This window comes from Leptonotus elevatus, chromosome 2, assembly GCF_054856555.1.
Source record: "Leptonotus elevatus isolate MCC_2025b chromosome 2, RoL_Lele_1.0, whole genome shotgun sequence".
NCBI classification, from domain to species: Eukaryota; Metazoa; Chordata; class Actinopteri; order Syngnathiformes; family Syngnathidae; genus Leptonotus; species Leptonotus elevatus.
Genome location: NC_141240.1, coordinates 34401561 through 34408913, shown reverse-complemented (window position 1 = coordinate 34408913; position 7353 = coordinate 34401561).

Below are 7353 nucleotides of genomic sequence, written 5' to 3'. Positions count from 1 at the left end.
AGTGCATTAACTGCATTGTAAGCCTAAAGTGTAATTTTGGCGCCAGAAATATCTAAGTATATTATTTTGAGTGTTAATTTGCACTAGGTTACTGAATTGGATGTTTGAATTGAATTTGAACTCATTCACTGCCATTGACGGCTATAAACGTCAATTCATTTGAACTATTTCTATTAGTTTAACATTTTTACCCTACTTTTGTTAACAAGAGTATGAAAACCTAGAAAAAAATATTGTACATTTAGAACAGATATAACATTTGTGATTAATCGTGAGCTAGCTATTGAAGTCAAGTGATTAATTAATATTACAAATTTTAATCGCCTGATGCGATTTAAAAAAACAAAAGGAAAAATTATTAAAAATTAGGGGCAATTTTTAACCGTAATTGATCGCATGACTTCAGTAGTTAACTCACGATTAATCACAAATGTTATATCTGTTCTAAATGTACAATAACAAATTCTAGGTTTCCATACACTAGTTGACGTGGGCAAAAACATTTAAACTAATAGAAATAGTTCAAATGAATTTTTGACGTCTATAGCCATCATTGGCAGTGAAAAAGTTAAGGTCCAACTGTAAATGTGACATAAGTTACTAGGCGCTATTTAGCGTAGCATTTCAATGTTAGCGCCCATGTAAATTAGCATTATGCTAACGGCTAAAAACGATCACGTTTTCGGGGGATTGCAGCTCATTTTTGTAAATGTTTCAAATCTACCGTTATATTGTTTCAAATTTTAAATAACATGATTGTATTGTGCTGCTATGTTTTGTATGTTACAGTTTTATCTATCAAATTGCCAAAACGGCACGAGGCTTTCTGATCTTTATTGGAAAAGCTGTTAGCTATCTGTACAGCTAGTTCATAACACTAGTGAAGAGAGAATAAATATTGTTAAAATAATATTTTAATAGTGAAATGAAAATGTTAAAAAAAAAAAACGTGCATTATTTTAGATGAAGAGGATAAATAATGATGTGTGTAGTCTGATCTGGGCGAAAAGATTGAGGTGCAGTAGCCTCGTCTTCAACGCAGTAGATTGGGCTGCTACATTCCCGCACTCGAGATCACCATCAGTTTTACATCTTGTTGACTCGTACCTCTGCCACTTTGAAGGTAAATTTGCCAACACTGTTTGCTATCTTATTCTTTGAGCTGATAGTTTGTGTCGTTGATATGGACTGATGCAAGCCATGTCTCAAAAGCACCCCTATTTACAACTCCGACTCGCCGGGGTTAAGTCAAAATGGCGGTCTTTGTGAAATGACGCTCTCCGTGAAATGACGCTCTCCGCTCATTGATAAACATTGGATTTTGGATTGTTGTAATTTGATTTGTAAGGATTATTTTTATTTCAAAATGTGATGAATTGTTGTTTGACTACTATAACAACCTGCCCGGTTTGTATGCTAGTCACAGGCAATACAAAACGTGTTTTCACCGTGAAGAGGAAGCATTTGTATTGCGGAAATATCAGAAATGCTCCGATGTTCGGAATTGATGAGCCGATAATCTGCAACAGCTAGTAAGGGACCATACGCGGGGGATTTCCTGATGTTGCAATCGTGCCGTCATTTACTCAGCATTGTCTTGGCGCAATTGCCAGCATTTTCCCCAGACATTTACACATTTTTGCCACGTACTGTGGGTTTTCCAGATTGTGTGCTTGTCATCTGATCAAGATAAAGAGCAGCGTTGCAGGCTAGGTGATGAAAGAGATGGGCGAGGGGGGGGGGGGTGGTTGGTAAGACGGAGGGAAACGGACGAGTGCAATGATAAGAGGAGCCGTCTGGGCCCCGTCGCATACACCAAGCAGATGGATGACTTATCCGGGAGATCGCAGAGTGCACGCTCGCGCATTGGGCCCAGTTACAGACGATCACACCAGACAGATGAATGCCCCCGCACCCCTGCCCAGCCCCCAATCACATACGAGTACACACACAGAAAGGAACAGATTGCAGCGCTTGTGTTACCTTTACCCTCCCCCTCACCCCCCGCCATTCATTTGACAGTGGATTTCACCTCGACAGCGTCCGCACATGCACAGGTGTGTTTGAATATTTCATGTGTTTTTTGATGCATTCTGGCTTTTTCTTTGCTCCAGTCAAGTCAAATTCGTTCCAATCTCACCAATTCATCGCAGGTAATCTCAAGACGTGCTCCATATGAAGCAGGTCTCCAAGCGCGTTCTGGAAAATGGGTTCTGGTCCGATGAAAATAAGGTTCCTGAAGGTATTTTCGGCACCAACGTAACACTGCATCACCAATGGAACACCATTTGTGAAGAAAAGTTTAGAAATGATTTGTCTTCATCTTATATTTTAACTCATTCACTGCCATTGACGACTATAGCGGTCAAATTCATGTAAACTATTTCTATTAGTTAAAAAAAATAAATCATTTTTTTATGAAAGTTTAGAAAAAAATGTTTGGGTAAATTTATAACAGATATAAAATTTGTGATTAATCGTGAGTCAACTATTGAAGTCATGCGATTAATTACGACTTAAAAATATGTATTCGCCCCTTTTTTTTAAATTAGGGGCGTCAGGCGATTACAATTTTAAATTGTAACTAATCACATGACTTCACTTGTTAACTAACGATTAATCACACATTTGATATCTGTTCTAAATTTACAATGAGAAAAAGTATAGGTTTTCATACTCTTGTTAGCAAAAGTGGAAAAAAAATGTTTAACTCATAGAAATAGTTCAAATGAATTTTTGACGTCTATAGCCGTTAATGGCAGTGAATGAGTTAAAAACGTGGTGTGTAGACTTTTTATATGCAGTACTGCTCATGACAAGCCACCCCCACCCCCATATTTTTCTGTGTGTGTGTTCAATTTTAAGGGATCTAATTGAAGGATGCAACGATTCGATTTGGTTTGATTCGATGAACTAACATCTTTTAAAGGGGATGTCGACCCCCCCAAAAAATTCTTCAGCCCCACTAATATATGGTATTCTGCTTAATATTGCGCTTAGTGGATTATGAGGTAAGCAGCAAAATCCACCCGTTTTTAACAATATCAGGAGGCGGCCATTTTGCCACTTGCTGTCGAGTGAAAATGACATCACAGTTGCTCAGGTAACAACCAATCACAACTCCGCTTCAGAAAACTGCTGAGCTGCGAGCCCTGAGCAACTGTGATGTCATCTTCAGTCGACAGCAAGTGGCAAAATGGCCGCCCCTTGAGATGGAGAAAAATGGCTGGATTTTGCTTCATAAGTCATATTCCACAAATATGAATGTCATGTTTAGACTTAGTGAAGCCACATATGCTATTGTTAATTATTTTCTTCTTCAAATCGATTTCCATTGCGCTCCTACAAGATAGCATAGCATTTAGCATTAGCCAAAGTTTTTGCACAACCACTGACAACCTGATTGAATAGCTATGTTCGTACTTTTTTTTTTTTCTGTCTGTGGAGGAGCGTCGAATGAAACAGCTGCGTTCGTGGAACCCCAAGGAAAATGCCAGACGAAGCGCCGTTTCACCTTCGGAGTGGTCCACTTTTGCAAGCGTGCTGCTGACAGATTTACTTTTCGTCGGGCCAGCTCACGTCCTCCCTATCATCCTTTCCGTAAGCAGCTACCTCTAACCTGTCATTATTTGTACGCAGCTCTTCTTCAACAGCTGTTGCTTCTCCTGGAAGCATTTGACAGAAAAGGAGGGAGGGTTGGGAGGGAGCGTGCCAGTCTGGTGTCGGAGGCAGATGGCGGCAGGCCCAGCAAACATACGGAGCCTCAAACGCGGCTTCATCTCCGGGGGAAATCTGCATTCTTTCTCTGCAGAAAAAAATGAGCTCGGCTCCGGCGTACGACGTGAGGAGAGTGGCCGAGAATGTGTGTCGCGTTAAAGACGTTGGCCTACTTTCGTAATTGCTGGTGTGCCAAGTTGAGGGACAACAACGAGCACCTGCTCGTGTATTTTTCGTGTTGATGTTTTCTCCCACGTCAGATAATAATTAGAGGCCGGGGAAGAGCTGCGTCATGTTTGTTGTGATAGAAAACAGGCCAGTCTCTCTTCTTTCTTTTTTTTTTTTACACTGAGTTTCTCTCGAGGTCACCGCGCTTTCCCAGCATGCATCTGCGCAATTGTTGCCTTTCTGGTGCATTGGCCATGTGTTGACACTTGGCAATTTGTCAATACTAAATTGACTGTCAGCAAGTCGATTTTTATTTTTTATTTTTTTATCCTTAAGGGGACAATGGTGTGCTTCTTGTGATTGATGGGTCTGGTGGCGCAGGGATCCAGCTGCAGCTTGCAGTCAGCCTTCAGGGATAAATAACAAGAAGTCAAAAAAAACATTCATCATAGGGGACATTTCAGTTTTCATTCCAGTTTTCACTCACATCAAACGCAAACATCGAGAGTCGCTGGAAAGTGTACGAAAAATGTCTTGAGAAATTTGACACGTCAGGCGCACTAAAGTGTCCACGCCAGTACAAAGCCCCTCTCTCGTCTGACATTTACTATCCTGCCTTCTCTCCGTGTGACGTGCATGCACTCAGGGCTGACAACAAGGCACTCTAAAGCAGCAATGCTAATTCAAAACCCCGATCCACACACTGGCTGTCAAACCGGACTTTTTGTTTTAATATTCCCCCCCCCCCCCCCCCCCCAACCTCCTTGCATCCTCCGTCTCCCTGTCTCTGACGTGCACTCATGTCAATAACGAGGCGCTCTAAAACACAGCGGCAGCCCAAAGCTCCGGTCCACACCCTGGCTGTCAAGTAAACCTTTTTGTTCCCATCCCCTCCTCACTATTTCACCTTGTGTGTGCACACTCGCAGCACACAACGACGCGCTCTAAAAGCAGCGAAGCCGCAGTCCACATGCTGGCTGTCTAGTTTAACTTTTTGTTTTAATTTTTTTTCTCCCACTCTTCGCTCTTTTGTCTTTCTCGTTGTAACGTGCGAGCACTCGCGGCCGACAATAAGGCACTCTAAGCGGCCAGGCCAGCCTCCTGAAGCTCTGATCCACATCCTGACTGTGGCGTGCACGCTTGTGGCCGACAATGAGGCACTCTAAGTGGCCACGCCAGCAGACACATTTTCCAGTTGTAGGCTAACTGCATGTCATATTTGTGTCGGATAACCGCTGATGTCAATGAAACTGCTAAAGTTCGTGTGTATATATATATATATATATATATATATATAAATCAAGACAGCCGATATGGTGAAAGACAATTGAAGTCTCTACAACTTTGTACTACAAAGTGCTGAGTATCTTCACATTTTCAGCAACTATCTCTTATAAAGTTCAAAACAAAACGGACTTGACTTAACAGGATCCTTAAGAGTCAAAGGCTGGCACAATCACTCAAATTGTATTGGGAGCCAAAGTTGAGAGGAAACCTGAAGTCAGCACACATCCGTGACTCATTTCCTCAGCCTGGAAAAGCAACTATGCCTCCTACAGGGGTGACACAAAGATCCTGGACCCGTCTTGACTGCGCGCACGTCACGTGTGGCTGCAAGCCAACAGGAGACAAGGCCACGGCTGACATACTCTGCATGCACATCAGTCAAGATCATCAAGGGGGCGTGCATTTCAAAAGTTGGACTTTTTTATGGTTTGCCTGCAGGAAGTGCCCCTTGCCTTATTGACCTTTTCCACACTGACACACCTCATTGCCTCATGTGTTGTTTGTGGTTTTCTCTGTGCACCACACTGTGCCACAGCCGCCCACAAAAAGTCATGCGTAGCGGTTGGCACGTCTGCATCGCAGTACTGAGGTTCTGAGTTCGAATCTTGGCTTTGGCTGTCCTGTGTGACATTTGCCCACAGAACCCGCAGAAAACATTCCTGCGCTTGCGTGGGTTTTGCGTTGTAGTGGTGCACGGACTCCCTCTAGTGGTATGAAAAAGAATCACTGCAAACTGTGCTTAATGCTACTGTCAGTCCTTCCTCATCTCATCTCCAGCTGTTTGCCCCTCAAGTGGAACACGTAAGAGGGGGAACATAACTCCAGTCCAGTGCGCTTTCAAGTCCATTTTAAAATTCCACTATTCGTCTTCCATTGTGGAAATGGTCTCGCCCCCGGCTGCTGACTCGTAAGTCAGCTGACCAGCTGCTCCTGGAGGTACCAAAGTATAAGCAGAAGCTTAGAGGGGATAAATTAAGCTGTTTTCGTTGCTGGTCCTAAAGTGTGGAACGACCTCCCAGTCAAACACCCTCACTACCCATTTTTAACTCATTCACTGTCATTGACGGCTATAGACGTCAAAAATTAATTTGAACTATGTTAGTTTCACCCCCCCCCCCCCACCACTTTTGTTAACAAGAGTATGAAAACCTAGAATTTTTTTATTGTGCATTTATAACAGATATAAAATTTGTGATTAATCGATTAATTACAATTTTAAAAATGTAATCGTCTGACGGCCCTGATATTTTATAATCTGTTCTTTTTTTTTTATTAGGGGCATTAGGCGATTACAATTTGTAATTGTAATTTATCACATGACTTCACTAGTTAACTCAAGATTAATCACGTTTCATATCTGTTCTAAATGTACAATATTTTTTTTCTAGGTTTTCATACTCTTGTTAACAAAAGTGGGAAATTTTTTTGAAACCAATAGTTCAAATTCATTTTTGACATCTATAGCCGTTCAATGGCAGTGAATGAGTTGAAACCTGCCTCACAATCCATTCATACTGTTTTAACAGCTTGAGACTCTGGTGTCTTACTTGTATTTCTTTAACTTTCTGATTGTTTCATTTTTTTCTAAATGATGTTCAATAACTTCATGTTAGATTTGTATATTTGTAATTTGTATAGCTGTGAACTCAATTGAACTCACTTCACAATAAGGAACAGTTCGGCAAACATTTAAAAGAAACTTCAAATTGTTTAATGCCACTCCCGTTTGAAGTTTACAAACAAGCAAAACATAAAAACAGACATTTAAACGTTTTATATTGCAACTAACCACATAGCTTTGCCTTAAAATGGTCGGGTTAGCTTAATGCTAATAAACAATGCAAAACGCCATTGACATGCTACTGGTTATATTATGTCTCTTTACAGTAGACCCATAACTATTTATAGGCCGGCTAAATATATCTACATGATGAGATTTCGTGCAGTGTTACTATTCAAACTGTGTGTCAAGATTTCTGTGGCTAACTTTCTGTTTTTGACAAACACTTGCTCCTAAAGTTTGAGAATGAACGATGCCTGCTTTTCAATCAGCTTCTAGCTTTTAACCAGGATGGCCATCCAGCCTTCACCCCACCCAGCCGCCTCCTTTTGTCACCGTTGTCATGCACGCAGGAACCAGCCACTATGGAATCCTGGGAATTCTTTTTCCCCCCTTTTTTT